This window comes from Triticum dicoccoides, chromosome 2B, assembly GCF_002162155.2.
Source record: "Triticum dicoccoides isolate Atlit2015 ecotype Zavitan chromosome 2B, WEW_v2.0, whole genome shotgun sequence".
NCBI classification, from domain to species: Eukaryota; Viridiplantae; Streptophyta; class Magnoliopsida; order Poales; family Poaceae; genus Triticum; species Triticum dicoccoides.
Window position 1 is genome coordinate 191092909 of NC_041383.1, and position 20535 is coordinate 191113443.

Sequence of the window (20535 nt, forward strand, 5' to 3'; positions counted from 1 at the left end):
TCAAATTTGTTACACAACTTTAACCATACGTGCATGCTATGGGACTTGCTAACTTCAACACAAGCATTCTTTAAATTCATAATCACCCAACTAGCATGACTTTAATATCACTACCTCCCTATCTCAAAACAATTATCAACTATCAAATCGATCATAGCATCCAATTCACTTCCTATGATAGTTTTTATTATACCCAGCTTGGATGCCTACCATTCTAGGACCAATTTTATAACCATAGCAAATACCATGCTGTTCTAAAATACTCTCAAAATAATATAAGTGAAGCATGAGAGACTAGCAATTTCTACAAATATAAGTCACCGCCGTACTCTAAAAGATATAAGTGAAGCACATAGAGCAAAAACTATCAAGCTCAAAAGATATAAGTGAAGCACATAGAGTATTCTAGGAAATTCTAATCAAGTAGGCTTCTCCCAAAAGGTGTGTACAGCAAGGATGATTGTGGTAAACTAAAAAGCAAAGACTAATATAATACATGATGCTCCAAGCAAAACACATATCATGTGGCGAATAAAAATATAACTCCAGGTAAAGTTACCAATGAACGAAGACGAAAGAGGGGATGCCTTCCCGGGGCATCCCCAAGCTTAGGCTTTTGGCTATCCTTGAATATCTTGGGGTGCCATGGGAATCCCCAAGCTTAGGCTCTTTCTACTCCTTATTCCATAGTCCATCAAAGCTTTACCCAAAACTTGAAAACTTCACAACACAAAACTCAATAGGAAATCTTATAAGCTCCGTTAGTGAAAGAAAACAAAACGACCACATAAGGTACTGTAATGAACTCATTCTTTATTTATTTTGGTGTTAAACCTACTGCATACCAACTTCTCTATGGTTTATAAACTATTTTACTAGCCATAGATGCATCAAAATAAGCAAACAACACACGATAAACAGAATCTGTCAAAAACAGAACAGTCTGTAGCAATCTGTAACTAACGCAAACTTTTGGAAATCTAAAAATCCTACCAAAATAGGAAGTCCTATAAACTTTATCTATTGATCGGAAGCAAAAAGAATCAACGCAAAAGCACGTTTCTGTGATTTAACAAAACTAAATTCGTGCTTGTAAAGTTTCTGTTTTTTAGCAGAATCAAGTCAACTATCATCATAGGTTATCCTATAGGTTCTACTTGGCACAAACACTAATTAAAAGATAAAAACACATCTAAACAGAAGGTAGATGCAAGATTTATTACTAAACAGTAACAAAAAAACACAAATAAAATTGGGTTGCCTCCCAACTAGCGTTATTGTTTAACGCCCCTAGCTAGGCATAAAAGCGAAGATAGATCTAAGTAGTGCCATAATAATAAGATAGATCTTGAAAGCTCATCTCATATTCTGTACGTTCGGCAGCAAGTTTTCTTTGAGGCAAGCAAAAGTAATCAAAAGGGCTAAATTTAGCGGGACAAAAGTCCCCAAGATCAATCTCAGGAGGAACGGGTTCCTCCTTTGGCCCTTCATAATGCACAACTAATTCATCACTAAAAGAATTCTTTTGGCAAAATCTCGTCAGCCTATACTCAAGAGAGTATCCTAGCTCATTGTTTCGAAGGGCAAAATCATTATTAAGTTCGGTAATTCTATCAACCAAGACATTGGTAGGAACCTTTTTTCTAAGGTTTTCATTGAAAGCAACATAGTCCGAAGATTGAAAACGCCTAATTTCCTCTTGATCAAAGAGGACCGCCTCTATGGGAGGACGACCGGCGTCCACCCTATAGTGCACAAAGATTTATTTGGCCTCTCTTATTATAAATCTAAACTCCCGAGCCAAAAAGATAGTAACAGCGCGTTTAACAGAAGAATGCTCAATATTGGAAAATTCTAGAAAAATTCTTTGTATGCAAGGATGCATATGCATAAATTGTCTTTCAAGTTCAACTACAAGCATAGCAATGGCATCCGCAAGACTACTAGTTCTGTGCATAATAGAACCACCCATGGAAGGTAAAGCACCGGCACAAGTAAAGAAATCTTGAATAACACTTTTTCCAATAATGTTACCACTACCGATTTGTAACTTTTTAGTATCCAAGATAGGGGGTTCTTCAGCCGGAGCCTCAGAATTTTCCATGTTATCATTATTGTCCATATAGACGATAATCTCCCCAATTTTAGACATAACAGCTAACAAAAGCAAGGAGGAAGAAAACGAGTGAAAGAGAGAGGAGGATATTGGGAAAGAGAGGGCGAATAAAATGACAAGGGTGAAGTAGGGGAGAGGAAAACAAGAGGCAAATGGCAAATAATGTAAATGCAAGGGAGATGAGTTTTTGATGGGTACTTGGTATGACTTGACTTGAGCGAAGACCTGCCCGGCAACGGCGCTAGAAATCCTTCTTGCTACATCTTGAGCTTGCGTTGGTTTTCCTTGAAGAGGAAAGGGTGATGCAGCAATAGTAGTGTAAGTATTTCCCTCAGTTTTTGAGAACCAAGGTATCAATCCAGTAGGAGGCTCCTCAAAAGTCCCACGCACCTACACAAACAAACAAAGAACTCGCAACCAACGCAATAAAGGGGTTATCAATCCCTTCACGGCCACTTGCGAAAGTGAGATATGATAGAGATAGTATGATAAGATAAATATATTTATGGTATTTTATAATATAGATGCAAAAAGTAAAGATGCAAATAAAAGTAGATTGAAAGCAAATATGATAAAATATAGACCCGGGGGCCATAGGTTTCACTAGAGGCTTCTCTCAAGATAGCATAAGTATTACGGTGGGTGAATAAATTACTGTCGAGCAATTGATAGAAAAGCGAATAATTATGAGATTATCTAGGCATGATCATGTATATAGGCATCACATCTGCAACAAGTAGACCGACTCCTGCCTACATCTACTACTATTACTCCACACATCGACCACTCCTGCCTGCATCTAGAGTATTAAGTTCATAAAGAACAGAGTAACGCATTAAGCAAGATGACATGATGTAGAGGGATAAACTCATGCAATATGATGTAAACCCCATCTTTTTATCCTCGATGGCAACAATACAATACGTGCCTTGCAACCCTTTCTGTCACTGGGTAAGGACACCGCAAGATTGAACCCAAAGCTAAGCACTTCTCCCATGGCAAGAAAGACCAATCTAGTAGGCCAAACCAAATTGATAATTCAAAGAGACTTGCAAAGATAACTCAATCATACATAAAAGAATCCAGAGGAGATTCAAATATTTCTCATAGATAAACTTGATCATAAACCCACAATTCATCGGATCTCGACAAACACACCGCAAAAAGAGTTTACATCGAATATATCTCCACAAGAGAGGGGGAGAACATTGTATTGAGATCCAAAAAGAGAGAAGAAGCCATCTAGCTAATAACTATGGACCCGAAGGTCTGTGGTAAACTACTCACAACTCATCGGAGGGGCTATGGTGTTGATGTAGAAGCCCTCCGTGGTCGATTCCCCCTCCGGCGGAGTGTCGGCGAAGGCTCCAAGATGGGATCTCACGGATACAGAAGGTTACAGCAGTGGAAATTGTGTTTCGTTGGCTCTCTGGATGTTTTCGGGGTACATAGGCTTATATAGGAGGAAGAAGTACGTCGGTGGCTGCCCGAGGGGCCCACGAGACAGGGGCGCACCCTGTAGGGGTGGGCACGCCCAGCCCTCTCGTGGCCGCCTCGGCAGCTTCTTGACTTGCACTCCAAGTCATGTGGATCACGTTCGTTCCAAAAATCACGCTCCTGAAGGTTTCATTCCGTTTGGACTCTGTTTGATATTCCTTTTCTTCGAAATACTAAAATAGGCAAAAAACAGAAATATGGGTTGGGCCTCCAGTTAGTAGGTTAGTCCCAAAAATGATATAAATGTGTAAAATAAAGCCCATAAACATCCAAAAGGGGTAATATAATGTGGCGACCGGTTTTCCGAGTATTAAATTCCAGAAACTGGCCGTTGTGCTCACCAGCCCCAGGATAACTGTTAGCTGATGAGGCACCAACTTGATACAGAAATCCCGAGAAAAATACAAAATATGCAGTACAAGACCATTCTGGTCTGCGAGTACAACAAATGGTTCCTAGTGGTTGATGGCGGAAGCGGGTTGTGAATCATAAGTGTCTATTGGACTCCATTTCCCACGGGAACAGCTGACCAGGTTAACTCCTATCTTCGCGTGGCTGCTATCACCATTGCGTGGGTTCCGGGGCTGTCATCACGGTCGCTCCTCTCCGCGCAAGAAATATGGCCAAGACAATAGCCAGGGACAAGCCAGTGAGTACTTTTAATGTACTCGCAAACATTATGAACACGGGTATAATATAACAACGATGTTCCGAAATATTTATGCTCATGACGTCAGTCGCACAAGTTAAATAAAACTCTGATGCATGTAAGCAGGTTATTTATGAAAATGCAATAACATAGCAGTATTAAAATTATGAAATAAATAACAAATATGCCACAGTCGGGCGTTTGAGCGACACCACATAAAGGGCTTTAAAAGAAATGCCACAGTCGGGCGTCTGAGCAACACCACATAAATGGCTTTAAAAGAAATGCCACAGTCGGGCGTCTGAGCGACACCACATAAAGGGCTTTAAGAGAAATGCCACAGTCGGGCGTCTGAGCGACACCACATAAAGGGATTTAAAAGAAATACCACAGTCGGGCATCTGAGCGACACCACATAAAGGGCTTTAAAAGAAATACCACAGTCGGGCGTCTGAGCGACACCACATAAAGGGCTTTAAAAGAAACAACCATAGTGAATATCCCGGAGGTAGAACCATCCCAGGGAGACTCGATAATAACAATAATATCATGGGTTAGTCAAAAATAAAAATAATCATAATTATCACAAGTCACAAGTTGTGATTCCAGTCCTAGTTTAACATATTCACCTCCGAAGACCGACACTAAGACCGACACTTGACCCATCCCAGACTGTAATCCTTAACCGTGGACACGGTTATTCGAATAGGTTTAATCTCAGCAGAGGGTGTACTCTTTACCCACGAGTAACGTATTTCTTTAGTCCATAGGGACTAATTCCGTCTACGGTCTTTTTGTTGAAAACACACCTAACTTGCACACACCAGCTTAACTCACACGTGTTTGGAATCACCCACGACACCTGTCAAGCAAAATCTAAGTGGGGAGGCTACAACCTCGCGTAGCATGGGATCAAATTTATATTGCGCGCTCTAAGGGGTGGCCTCCCCTCTCGGTCTCAACCGAAACACCCATGACCCCGAACCAGGTGGCCTGCCTACCAGCTACAACCGGTATCTTCCACCATGGCCTCTCTGTACGGTGTGTGCTAGAAAGAGGTTGACAAATTACTGAACCGTACTCTACTTGTTGTAGAGATGAGTGGTAGTACAAAACAAGTATGGGGGTTACTGGAACAAGACTCGATCTATGGTCGACTCAGGAGGTTTAAGTATGCCCTGCATGATTAGCATAACGAATATATTTCAACCAACAGAGTTACCGCTCATATTACCTTACCATGCCATACCAGACATAACCGTCCCGACGGAGACCAGCGACAAACTCATGCCTACCCAAGGCAGAGGTTTTCCCTGGTTCCTGCCGGTATGCATGCAAGGCACATGAGGATGATTATCATTACAAGTGTGTTCATTTCCAGCAGCATGGAAATCACTAATATGCATCCATGCACATGATCATCTCACATGAAGTAACAAGTTCTCCAAAATGAGGTGATGTTATAAACGTGTCATCGAACACACAAAACTATTATGCCGGGGTTCAGAATGCTTGCATTCAGGTCATGGGAAAGCAGGGTGCATTTCAAACTCTTGAAATATTCTCCTCTCTTCAAAAATCCTATTTTAAAAATATATATGAATTAACACACAAAAACAAAACAGCACAAAAAGTTGTTTTGAAAATTTTCAAATAAATCTTAAAATAAACTAGACAATATTAGAGAGAGGTAGGAAAAAGAATTAATCTATTTGGAGTTGTATTTAAAAAGATACAGCAGGTCAAAGTTTGGTCAAAATCTGCTATTTAAAATAAAACAAAAAAGAAAAACGTTTCAAATAAACATGTACATGTCGAAAGCGTACTTCGGGAGTGCGCTTCCACTTACTCCTGCATGGACAGGCGCTGGGTCACTAACGGTGGGCCCGCCTGGCCCACTGGTCAGGTTTGACCGGCCATGCGCGCGTCGTTCCCCTCCGACCGAACAGAGGCGGAGCTCCGGCGAGGATTTGCCGGCAAACGGGGGCGTCCCTTGGAGATCTGAGGACATGGGTGTGCTCAGGGGGTCGAGACGAATCTGTGGGTACCCGCCATGGTCGCCGACGTGAACGGAGTCGCCGGCGACGAGCTTCGCGGCGGAGAAGGCATTCGGGTGGATAGTGAGTTTGGGGCTGCGGTGGTCTCCGGCCAAAATTGAGCGTGGGGTTGTGCTCGCGAGAGGGAGGGAGAGTTCTTGGTGGAGAGAGTGGAGAGGGGGAGGCACTGGTGGCGATGGAATCGGCCGGGGCTTGGCGGCGACCGAACCGGCCGGACTCGGGGAAGATGGCCTTCCCCTACTCGACTGCTGGCAAAGGCAACACTAGGAGTATCACTTGAGGTTGCTCGAGGACTCAAGTGAGCTCCGGGGTCCTTATATAGGCGGTGGAGGTCGGTTCCAAGGCGGCCGGTGATACGGACGATGAAGAACCGCCTCCCTATAGCGTCAGGGCGTCGTGGCGACGACGGGAGCTAGCCGACGAGCGAGGGGATAAGCTTGTGCTGTTCCCAGGGGCAGGTGGCGAGCCAGGGTGGCTTTGGCGGCACCGACCGTGGCAGAGGCACGCTGCGGACGCCGGCCTGCCGCCAAAAGCTCTGTCGGCGGCGCTGTAGGCTGCCAGGGCGGCTTGGCGCGTTGCTGAGAGGAGGGTAGTGCGTGGCGTGGCCCTGCAGAGTGGGCCAAAACCAGGGGCGCAACGTGTCGGCTCGGCCGTGGCTCGTGCAATACGCGTGCTCTGCTCGTGCCCAGAGCACGCACGGAAGGTGCTCGATAGAATGCCGTGGCATGCTACAGGTCTCAGGTGAGGTTGGCAAGAACTAGGGCTAGTCTAGGTTTAGTAAGGGTAACAAGGGACATGGTGGTCTGGTCAGGAGACCAAGTTCACAATGCCAACAACAATTCATGTCAAATCTGATCATGCACTCCAGGTGTTTGACAAAATGCCACAGGCACCTAGGCATTTCTTGGAGGGGCCAAATCTTCCAGATCAGTGTCTCCTTGGATGCACAAGAGGGTGGTGAGGTTAGTTGGTGAAAAGCACAAACTTGCTGGTGCAAGTTTTGCTGAACTTCAAATCTGAACAGGATGTGAATGGCATTATTTCATGAACCAAAAATGATCAAATGAGTGCATGCTCCTGGACTTAGGGGTTTAGCATGGAGGACTACAAGTAGGGAAAAGAATCTAGGGCCAAGGAGTAAGAAATAATATGGATGCTGTACAAACCATCATGTTGGACCAGAATGAAGATGAGGTTGATTCACTCAAAATTTTCAAAGAACAACCCTGGATTTTTGCATATAATGGAATGACATGCTCCTACTGACATCCCATAATTTTGGTGGAAGCTAGAGAAAAATATTTAAAAGGGTTGTAGTGCAAAATTACCCACTGGACCAGAGAAGAAAAACAGGTGTAGCACTCAAAATATGCTATGAATGAAATATATTATTGCACAAAAGTGATCTAGAGACATCACATGAAATCTCCAAATTTTGGTTGGAATATTAGTTAAAGTTATCAACTGGTTGCAGTTCAAACAGAGCTCCAAAACTTAAAACAAGTCATTTTAATGAATATAGCTCAGGGTGGAATAATTTAATAAATAAACCTACTGATTAGGAAATTGTTTTAATGAGATGGCATAGAAGTTCAATATGTTTGGAAGGATCCACTAGGGTAGATACTCATTAATATAAAAAGAAAGGTTCTGAAATCAACAGAAATATTCTTGCAGGCAAAAATTTTAAACTCTTGTCAAAATTTTAATAACTAAAACCTGGTTAATTTTTTGGGGGGTGTTACAATTACTACCCCCCGTAAGAAAAATCTCGTCCTCGAGATTTGCTAAGAGCCGATGTGAAAAACAATTACTCCACATGTGTTCGAGCGGTTGTGAGTCTGCTGCCGTGGTGCTGCGTGAAAATAAATAATCCATGTAGTGAGGGGATAAACGTTGCAGCAACTCAGGGAAAAGAAATCTCATTCTAGGATTTTTCGCGGTTACACAAGTTAATCACGAAGAAAACTAGTCATACTAGTAGAAACTAAATACACGACTCGTCGCACAAATTCGAGGTACCATGCATAAGCTACAACGTAATAATAAATGCTGAAATAACAAACACAGCAGTGACGTCTAAAATGAAAACGGTAACTGGACAGGGTCCCGATAAAATGTCTCTGGTAAGGGGATACACTCCTCTTCTATCGGAGGAAGTGGATTGACCTGTCGATGTATGCGTCTCTCCGGGTCGGGCCTCAGTGGTCTGCCAATTGCAATCTGAGGATTCAAATCAGCGAGACTCTGGAGATAATCCATCACTCACTGGTTCAAATGTTCTTGAGCGATGATGTACTGGATAAGGTTGGCTAGTACTGGGTCTCTCTCAATCCATCCACCGGGAAAAGATGCTACTCCTCCGGGTGCTGCACGGCTCGGAAAGTAATAATATCCTCGTTCGCGGGCATAGGGTACTGCGGATCGAATGCGAGCAATCGCTTCTTTCGCAGCAGCTTCTATGGCCAGGCGTGGGGTTGGCATAGATTCCCCAACGAAGGAAACTTCCGTTGGATCTTGATTGGAGTCTACGGGAGGGATGTGTACTGCTGCCCAATATTCCGAGGTGGAAATGGTGATTCTTGATTTGAACAGCTGTACTGGGGTGGCTGGGTGGAACCCATAGTACTGCGGGTAAAGTCCCACAGTATTTTGACAAAGCTACATGGGGTTGCATCTGGGGTTCTCAGATGAATACTGGGGCTCGGCATGACAAGAAATGGTTGGGAGAATGGTGCACAAGGTGAGGGGTGTTGGGTAAGGTCACGAGGTGGCCTTTATATAGCAATGGAGCTCGGTCATTTTACCGTGGTGAAAGGTAATAAATTTGCCAGCTTAGCTCCAAAGGTCGGGTCAGTGTCAGAGATACACATATCTCATAAAGAGACGTGTTACTGTGGTTGTCGTCGGGGTTGGTTTTGGTAGCTGTGCCCTGAAAATGTGCAACTATGCGCTGACAAAATATGCAAGGCTACTATTAAAACAGAGGCACAACGACGGGCTGCATTTATTCACAAGGTTACATGATTACAAAGCGAGGATACTTTGAAACTCGGTACCACTCGTACGACTTAGTCTACCTTGTATATGCCTAAGCAGGCGTGCCTGGTGGATGACGAGGCTTCTCCATGCGTCTCACTGTCAGGATTAGTCGGAGATGGCGGAGGAACTGCAGGGTCGGGGTAGCGATGATGACCATCGCAGGGATTGTTGGCCACAATCCCGTTGGAGTGTGCTCCCAAAAGGCGACGAAGCACTTCTGGGGTCATCAAAGTGTCTCGGTTGGCGGCTGGAGCTGAACTCAGGGTTTCGATCGGGTGTCCGAACAGCACGACTGGGTTGTCGGCATCGGGCTCGTCTTCTCCTCTTGCTGGGGCTCGACGAACCAGCTCTCCCTCGAGCTGCGATCAGATCAATAGTGATTTGATCTAACAATGCCTCTAGTGCACTTACATAGCGCACTAGGTGCAATAATGCGGGATCCATCTCGTGATCTCCGTTGGCAACTTGGGGTGGTCTACCATACCCTTCACGCCTGGGGTAGTAGTAGAATGAGCAACAGTTAACTCTGGGCGACAACTGCCGAAGTTGAACTATAGCCTCTCGAGCAGCTAGTTGGACGGCTTGTGGCTCGAAGGAAGTTGTTCTTCCAGAGAACCTGTAGGGGCATTCTGGAGATAGACCCCTACCGTAGATGTGCACAGTGGCCCAGAATTGATGGCTCTCACCGCCCATGGGTCCTTGGTACACAACATATTCTGGGGGCTCTTCTAACGCATAGGCACGACGGGTGAGGTTTGCGAGTATGGTCACAAAACCTCCAAGGTTGGTTGCTGTGGTCTCATTGTGCACTATGGGACCAGGCATTGTGGCTAGGTTGGAGAAGAGACTGTGTTGTGCTGGGTTGAGGCTAGCATGCCCTTTTTATAGAAAAGGGAACGGAGTCTTCCTTAGCACGCTTGCGAATGAGACATTTTTGCCATCGGTCACTAGCGTGCGATTGATAGGCTAGGCTGATAGGTTGGGCACCAACTGCCAAAAGTGTCGGGATTACTGTGTGGCTATCTTGCACGAGAAGCTTGGCTGGGGTTTGGTTAAGGTCTGGTGGGTTGGTTTGCCTAAGTTTTTTTTCGACCTGGCTAAGATAGGATTAGCCAATGGTCAGCCTGGCTCTGATACCAAGTCTGTGGCGACCGGTTTTCCGGGTATTAAATTCCAGAAACTGGCCGTTGTGCTCACCGGCCCCAGGATAACTGTTAGCTGATGAGGCACCAACTTGATACAGAAATTCCAAGCAAAAATACAAAATATGCAGTACAAGACCATTCTGGTCTGCGAGTACAACAAATGGTTCCTAGTGGTTGATGGCGGAAGCGGGTTGTGAATCATCAGTGTCTATGGGACTCCATTTCCCACGGGAACAGCTGACCAGGTTAACTCCTATCTTCACGGGGCTGCTATCACCATTGCGTGGGTTCTGGGGCTGTCATCACGGTCGCTCCTCTCCGCCCAAGAAATCTGGCCAAGACAATAGCCAGGGACAAGCCAGTGAGTACTTTGAATGTACTCGCAAACATTATGAACACGGGTATAATATAACAACAATGTTCCGAAATATTTATGCTCATGACGTCAGTCGCACAAGTTAAATAAAACTCTGATGCATGTAAGCAGGTTATTTATGAAAATGCAATAACATAGAAGTATTAAAATTATGAAATAAATAACAAATATGCCACAGTCGGGCGTCTGAGCGACACCACATAAAGGGCTTTAAAAGAAATGCCACAGTCGGGCGTCTGAGCGACACCACATAAATGGCTTTAAAAGAAATGCCACAGTCGGGCGTCTGAACGACACCACATAAAGGGCTTTAAAAGAAATGCCACAGTCGGGCGTCTGAGCGACACCACATAAAGGGCTTTAAAAGAAATACCACAGTCGGGCGTCTGAGCGACACCACATAAAGGGATTTAAAAGAAATACCACAGTCGGGCATCTGAGCGACACCACATAAAGGGCTTTAAAAGAAACAACCATAGTGAATATCCCGGAGGTAGAACCATCCCAGGGATACTCGATAATAACAATAATATCATGGGTTAGTCAACAATAAAAATAATCATAATTATCACAAGTCACAAGTTGTGATTCCAGTCCTGGTTTAACATATTCACCTCCGAAGACCGACACTAAGACCGACACTTGACCCATCCCAGACTGTAATCCTTAACCATGGACACGGTTATTCGAATAGGTTTAATCTCTGCAGAGGGTGTACTCTTTACCCACGAGTAACGGATTTCTTTAGTCCACAGGGACTAATTCCGTCTACGGTCTTTTTGTTGAAAACACACCTAACTTGCACACACCATCTTAACTCACACGTGTCTGGAATCACCCACGACACCTGTCAAGCAAACTCTAAGTGGGGAGGCTACAACCTCGCATAGCATGGGATCAAATTTATATCGCGCGCTCTAAGGGGTGGCCTCCCCTCTCGGTCTCAACCGGAAACACCCATGACCCCGGACCAGGTGGCCTGCCTACCAGCTACAACTGGTATCTTCCACCATGGCCTCTCTGTACGGTGTGTGCTAGAAAGAGGTTGACAACTTACTGAACCGTACTCTACTTGTTGTAGAGACGAGTGGTAGTACAAAACAAGTGTGGGGGTTACTGGAACAAGACTCGATCTACGGTCGGCTCAGGAGGTTTAAGTATTCCCTGCATGATTAGCATAACGAATATATTTCAACCAATAGAGTCACCGCTCATATTACCTTACCATGCCATACCAGACATAACCGTCCCGACGGAGACCGGCGACAAACTCATGCCTACCCAAGGCAGAGGTTTTCCCTGGTTCCTGCCGGTATGCATTCAAGGCACATGAGGATGATTATCATTACAAGTGTGTTCATTTCCAACAGCATGGAAATCACTAATATGCATCCAGGCACATGATCATCTCACATGAAATAACAAGTTCTCCAAAATGAGGTGATGTTATAAACGTGTTATCGAACAAACAAAAATATTATGCCGGTGTTCAGAATGCTTGCCTTCAGGTCATGGGAAGGCAGGGTGCATTTCAAACTCTTGAAATATTCTCCTCTCTTCAAAAATCCTATTTTAAAAATATATATGAATTAACACACAAAAACAAAACAGAACAAAAAGTTGTTTTGAAATTTTTTCAAATAAATCTTAAAATAAACTAGACAATATTAGAGAGAGGTAGGAAAAAGAATTAATCTATTTGGAGTTTTATTTAAAAGATACAGCAGGTCAAAGTTTGGTCAAAATCTGCTATTTAAAATAAAACAGAAAAGAAAAACATTTCAAATAAACATGTACACGTCGAAAGCGTACTTCGGGAGTGCACTTCCACTTACTCCTGCGTGGACAGGCGCTGGGTCACTGACGGTGGGCCTGCCTGGCCCACTGGTCAGGTTTGACCGGCCACGCGCTCGTCGTTCCCCTCCGACCGAACAGAGGCAGAGCTCCGGCGAGGATTTGCCGGCAAACGGGGGCGTCCCTTGGAGATCTGAGGACATGGGTGTGCTCAGGGGTCGAGACGAATCCGTGGGTACCCGCCATGGTCGCCGGCGTGAACGGAGTCGCCGGCGACGAGCTTCGCGGCGGAGAAGGCATTCGGGTGGATAGTGAGTTTGGGGCTGCAGTGGTCTCCGGCCAAAATTGAGCGTGGGGTTGTGCTCGCGAGAGGGAGGGAGAGTTCTTGGTGGAGAGAGTGGAGAGGGAGAGGCACTGGTGGCGATGGAATCGGCCGGGGCTTGGCGGCGACCGAACCGGCCGGACTCAGGGAAGATGGCATTCCCCTACTCGACTGCTGGCAAAGGCAACACTAGGAGTATCACTTGAGGTTGCTCGAGGACTCGAGTGAGCTCCGGGGTCCTTATATAGGAGGTGGAGGTCGGTTCCGAGGCGGCCGGCGATAAGGACGACGGCGAACCGCCTCCCTGTAGCGTCAGGGCGTCGTGGCGACGATGGGAGCTAGCCGACGAGCGAGGGGATAAGCTTGCGCTGTTCCCAGGGGCAGGTGGCGAGCCAGGGTGGCTTTGGCGGCGCCGACCATGGCAGAGGCGCGCTGCGGACACCGGCGTGCCGCCAAAAGCTCTGTCGGCGGCGCTATAGGCTGCCAGGGCGACTTGGCGCATTGCTGAGAGGAGGGTAGTGCGTGGCGTGGCGCTGCAGAGCGGGCCAAAACCAGGGGCGCGACGTGTCGGCTCGGCCGTGGCTCGTGCAATACGCGTGCTCTGCTCGCGCCCAGACCACGCACAGAAGGTGCTCGATAGAATGCCGTGGCATGCTACAGGTCTCATGTGAGGTTGGCAAGAACTAGGGCTAGTCTAGGTTTAGTAAGGGTAACAAAGGACATGGTGGTTTGGTCAGGAGACCAAGTTCACAATGCCAACAACAATTCATGTCAAATCTGATCATGCACTCCAGGTGTTTGACAAAATGCCACAGGAACCTAGGCATTTCTTGGAGGGGCCAAATCTTCCAGATCAGTGTCTCCTTGGATGCACAAGAGGGTGGTGAGGTTAGTTGGTGAAAAGCACAAACTTGCTGGTGCAAGTTTTGCAGAACTTCAAATCTGAACAGGATGTGAATGGCATTATTTAATGAACCAAAAATGATCAAATGAGTGCATGCTCCTGGACTTAGGGGTTTAGCATGGAGGACTACAAGTAGGGAAAAGAATCTAGGGCCAAGGAGTAAGAAATAATATGGATGTTGTACAAACCATCATGTTGGACCAGAATGAAGATGAGGTTGATTCACTCAAAATTTTCAAAGAACAACCCTGGATTTTTGCATATAATGGAATGATATGCTCCTACTGTCATCCCATAATTTTGGTCGAAGCTAGAAACAAATATTTAAAAGGGTTGTAGTGCAAAATTTCCCACTGGACCAGAGAAGAAAAACAGGTGTAGCTCTCAAAATATGCAATGAATGAAATATATTATTGCACAAAAGTGATCTAGAGACATCACATGACATCTCCAAATTTTGGTTGGAATATTAGTTAAAGTTATCAACTGGTTGCAGTTCAAACAGAGCTCCAAAACTTAAAACAAGTCATTTTAATGAATATAGCTCAGGGTGGAATAATTTAATAAATAAACCTACTGATTAGGAAATTGTTTTAATGAGATGGCATAGAAGTTCAATATGTTTGGAAGGATCCACTAGGGTAGATACTCATTAATATAAAAAGAAAGGTTCTGAAATCAACAGAAATATTCTTGCAGGCAAAAATTTTAAACTCTTGTCAAAATTTTAATAACTAAAACCTAGTTAATTTTTTTTGGGGTGTTACATATAATAGCCTGGAACAATTAAAAATTATAGATAGGTTGGAGACGTATCAGGGAGTGCACCATACAATGTAGATCCAAAATTCATCAGAGCCATATGCTACAACTGAGGACTGCTTGGACACTTTGTTGGGATGTGCTATGTGCCCAGGAACTGCTTCATTTGCAAAATAGCTGGCCATCATATGGATGTGTGCCCAACTTGGTATAAACCATATCCTGCTGCACACTATTGGGGGAGTGCTAACACAGGGCTAGGATTCTTCCATATTGAGGTTGGAGAAGTTAGTGATAGTAATTGACTCAACTTTGGAAATGTAGGCTTGGTTGTTGTGGAGGAAGGGAATATCACAGGAGATGAGATGGGGCAATGTTTCACAAAAATGTGGAAGACTAACTAGCCATGGCAGATAATACCATATGATAAAAACAAATTTCTGGTGAGATTCCCTCCCAACAAAAGAATTACTGAGCTTGCTGAGTACCCCTCCATGAATTTGAAAAGGAAGAAGGCAACTATATCCTTCATGAACTGGGGAAGAGAGATGCCAGAATATGACTCCTTGATAGAAACTTGGAAAGTTGTGGAAGGGTTGCCCCCAAAGTGGATAAAATGGAATGTTAGATCACAAGTGGCATCTATTATGGGGGTTATGGTCAATGTTGATTGGCACATGATATTCAGAAGCTTTTATGAGAAAGTGAGAATCCAAGTTGCAGTCACGGACCCAAACAAAATACCTACTGATAGAGTGGTAGAAACCCAACATGAGTTGTATCTGCTGAGGTTTGAAGTTGAAAGAGATGCTAATAACAGCTCCAATTCTGAAAATCCATCTGACCCTGCTAGCAATAAGATAGATGACAACAAAGTCAACAGTGATGATGATCTACTAGGAGAAGAAATGGAGACCGAGATTGAGAAAACTGGGAAAAATATTAATACCCCAAGACCCTCTGCTGATCCTAGAGGTTCCAAATCAATGAATAGCTAGAAAACTCCTTGGGCTGATGTTGTGGTTCTTACAGGCTCAAAAAATCAAAGAGCTCCACTAACCAAAGCTATTTGGAAGTGGTGCAAAAGAAAGCTAGGGATGACTTTGGATAGAAGATGTTGCCAACCAAAGCCATGACAAGGCTGCTGGTCCAAAAACCAGTAAAATATATATGAAGTGGGGTCCTATAGAAGCTACCAAAATGAGTGACAAAATTGAAAGAGATGGTAAACCTGCTCTGATCAAAGCTCAGTAACTGAAGCAAAAGAGAGACTTAGAGATTCCTAAAGGTAACAAAAAGAATACTAATTCTTTTGCCTGCTTAGATAATGAGCTTTTATTCAATATTACTAAGTCCTCTAGTATTAATATGGGAGATACCTACCTTGCATCTGCTCAAAATGTTGAGATAATTAAACAGATTGAGTTAGATAGGTTAGATAAGCTCCAAGATAATAATCCACAAATATTTTTTCCTCCTGATATTGATATCACAGGAGAGGAATTTAATCATGTTGAGCCTGATCCCATTGGTAGAGAAGAGGATGGGTGTGATGCACATAGTAATGTGCATGCTACCTCAGCTCTACCATGGGTGGAGGTGTCTTCCCATAGGAAGACTAAGAGTAGGAGGAAACTTAAAATATAATAATATCATGATAGGTGTCTTCTGGAATGTCAGGGGATTAAATGGATCCTCCAAAAGCACTAGGGTACAGGAGCTCATTAGATCACACCACCCTGATTTGATTTGTCTTTCTGAAACAAAAAAAGAAACTTTTACAAGTTCCCAGCTAGAGGCCATAGATACAAGCCTTGGCTTTGTTTGGGACTGGCTTCCAGCTAAGAATACTGCTGAGGGAGTTCTGATGGGTGTGAAAGATCATCTATTTGAGATTATTAGCTATGACATTCACATCTTTAGTGTTGCTCTTATTCTGAGGAATAAAATAGACAACAACATTTGGAGATTGATTTCTGTGTATGGTTCTGCTTATGATGCTTTTAAACTTGACTTCATCAATGAGCTTCATAGTGTTTTTGCTGTGTGGGGTGGCCCTACTATGATAGGTGGTGATTTTAACCTAGTCATAGAGGCCCGTGACAAAAATACTGGTGAGATAAACCAACATTGGTCACATCTCTTTAATGATTGGATTAATAAGTTTGGCCTGATTGATCTTAAAAACTCAAGGAGGAGATACACTTGGGGTAACAACCAAGATTCTCTAGTTATGGCCACCTTGGATAGAGTTTTCATGACTGTAGGGTGGGAGAACCTATATCCTAATATTCAGGTGGAAGCTCTGCCAAGAGTGGCTAGTGATCACACTCCCCTGCTAGTTGATACCTGTGCCATCAAGATACCCAAAATCAAAATGTCCAGGTTTGAGAAATGGTGTCTTGAGGTTGAAGGCTTCAGGGAAGTGGTCATTAAAGCTTGGAATATTGAGTGCCACTTAGTTAAAACCATTGATATTTGGAAATTCAAGTTAGGATAACTAGGAATGCTATTAAAGGGTGGTGCATCAATTATGAGGCTGCCCAAAATAGACAGAAACAGTCTTTAATTGTTGAATATAATTGCCTGGACATTATTGCAGAATCCCAACCACTATCCCCTAACTCCAGAAATAAAATCAAATCTATTTCAGGTGAATTGAATGATATCTGGATCAGGGAGGAGATCAAGGCCAGGCAGAGATCCAAAGAGATATTCTAGAGGGAGAACAAAACACTGGGTATTTCCAGGCCATTGCTAACCAAAAAAGGAGGAGGAAGCAAGTGCTAATGCTAGAAGGAGAAAATGGTCCTGTGACTAACCCTAAAGGTATTTTAGAAGTTGCTGTTAATTTTTATAAGAATCTATTTGGGTACCAAGATAAGATTGACATCACCCTGGAAGATGACTTTTGGGATGATGATGGTAAAGTCACTAGTGCTCAAAATGATATTCTTAACAACCCTTTTACTGAACAAGAAATTAAGGAGGTAGTCTTTGGCTCATATGCTGAGGGGGCTCCAGAACATGATGGGTTCCCTTTCTTATTTTACCAACAATTTTGGGATGTTATTAAGAATGATTTATTTGCTTTGTTTGGAGACTGGGAAAAAGGAGAGCTAGATTTATTTAGGCTCAATTTTTCTTTACTCACCCTAGTCTCTAAAGAACTGGATGTTGTCAAACTAGAAAAGTTTAGACGCCTGGCTATGACTAATTGTAGCTTTAAAGTTTTCTCCAAGTGTGTCACTAATAAGTTTGGTCCCATTTGTAATGAGTTGATTTCCCCTAATCAAACTGGCTTTATAAAAGGCAGGTTTATAGTTGAGAGCATAGTAGCTGCTCATGAAATAATTCATGTTGTAGCTGCTAGGAAAATGGCTGGTTTTGTTTACAAACTAGACTATGAGAAAGCTTATGACATGGTTAACAGGGAATTTCTAGTAGATGTGATGTCCAGAAGGGCTTTAGCTCGGACTGGATCAATAAGATTAAGTCTTTACTGTAGAATGGATCTGTTGGTGTCAGGTTAAATGACATCAATAGTGAGTTTTTCTTGACAGGTGAAGGGGTGAGACAGGGGGATCCTGCATCACCCCTGTTGTTTAATCTTGTAGCTGATGTCTTTACTAAAATACCAGGCAAGGCTTCTAATAACAAGTTCATAGAGGGGGTCTTCCCTCCCAATAATCCTGCTAGAGTAATCAGCCTTCAATATGCAGATGATACTCTTCTATTCCGGAGTCATAATATAGACCAGGCTAAAAATTTGAAATGGCTATTATCTTGCTTTGAGCGTATTTCAGGCATGAGGATCAACTTCCATAAATGTGACTTGGTCCCCATTAATATTAATTCTGATAGGGCTAATAATTTTTCCCAAGTCATGGGCTGCAAGCTGGGTAGTTTTCCTATTAGATATCTTGGAGATCCTCTTCACTATAATAAACTTAGAAAAGAGGATCTCCAGCCTGTGGTTGACAAAATTATCAAGAGAGGGGCAGGCTGGAGAGGGGACTTATGTCTTTTGGCAAGATATTAATCTTAGTGCAATCCTGCCTGGCTAGTATCCCTTCATATTTGATGGGAATTATTAAATTCCCTAAATGGGCTATAGCCCCGATTAAATCCCAATTGGCTCATTGTTTCTGGGATGATTATGAAGGGCATTTTAAATACCATATTGCTAATTGGGGATCCCTAGCCACAAAAAAGAAATTTGGTGGGCTAGGGATAACTAATTTGGCTAAATTTAATCTTTGCCTTCTTGCTTCGTGGGGCAAAAGATATCTTCTGGATGAGGGTAAGATCTGGAAGAATATAGTAGACTTTAAATATAATATTCATAATCCTAATATTTTTTCCTATTCTAGGGTGGGTGCCTCCCCCTTCTGGAAGGGGATTCTTTGGGCTATTAAGGCTACTAAATTTGGGTATATCTGGAAGGTGGGCAATGACAAGAGCGTTCGATTTTGGGAAGATAGCTGGTGTCGTGAGGTTAACCTTGCTACTCAGTATTGGGGGTTGTACTCTATAGATATTGATCAACATGCTACTATTAGTGAGGTTTGGGATGGGATCAATCTCAACAATATTTAAATCTGCATTAAAAAAATGTTCATCATGTATTAAAAAATGTTAATATTTTATTTGAAAAATGTTAATCAAGCATTTAAAATTGTTAAATGTATAGAAAATAATGTTAACCATGTATTAAAAATGTTAATCTTCTATTCAAACACTGTTAATCAAGGGCTGAAAAATGCTAAAAATATATACAAAAAAATGTTGACCACATATTTAAAAACAGTTAAACTTGTGTTTGAAAAATGTTAAATGTGTATAAGAAAATATAGAGTATTAGACATATACCGAAAATGTGTATAAAAACAAAGAAAAATCAAGGGGGAACAAAAGAACAACAGATGAAAAATAGGAAAGAAACAAAACAAAACTGAAGAAAAATGAAGAAAAGGAAAAAAGGCATTGAAAACCGATAGAGAAACAAAGGAAAATCGGAGCAAAACGAAGAGAAAAGAGAAGAAAAGAAAAAACAATGAGAAACCATGAAAAATAAATAAATAAAACCAAAGAAAAAGAAAGAAAAAATAACAAAAAATGGAGAAATGAGCGAAGCAAAACCATGAAAAAACAAAGAAGAACAAAACATAGAAAACCCTATGGAAAACCAGCTCTAGTCTCCTTAAGTAGATCACGCCCTACATAATCCCACAAACATGACACTACCATAGTGGTGAGCAGCGATACACATCATCACTCAAACCCAGGATTGGATCGTGTATCTCCCCATTTTTCTTCTCCATTTCCTTTAAAGTCGTTATTGGTCTGGACCAAACTGTTCGCTTATAGCGAGATATAGTCATCGCGCTCACATAGGCCCAATATCTTTCCACCACTTGGTCTTTTTAGGCCCGTTGATATTTGAATAAATATAAAAGACTCCTAAACATTATTATTGACTTTTATTAGTAATTTAACATCTCGGGAAACATTTTTCACCTATATATTAATTTTTGGTATTACCCGATAAACCCCGAAACCCTTCTGGTAACCCAACAACGCTTCCGGTTTCTCTCAAAACTATGTCAAATATTAATGAAATAATTTCATAAATATTTTCTCATAATCTTACTCCACTAACACTTAGCAGATCGTGATTACCTTAAGCTTGTGACCTTGTAGGTTCAATAAAACATAGACATGAACAAAAACCCCTTTCGTTCAATGACCTATGAATACACAAATGACATCCGAGTGAGCCTTTGTTATCATGTGTTATTCCCTTTTCTCCATGATACTTTACAAACCTTGATGTGAGATATATCGATATCCTCTTGAGTCATTCTCATG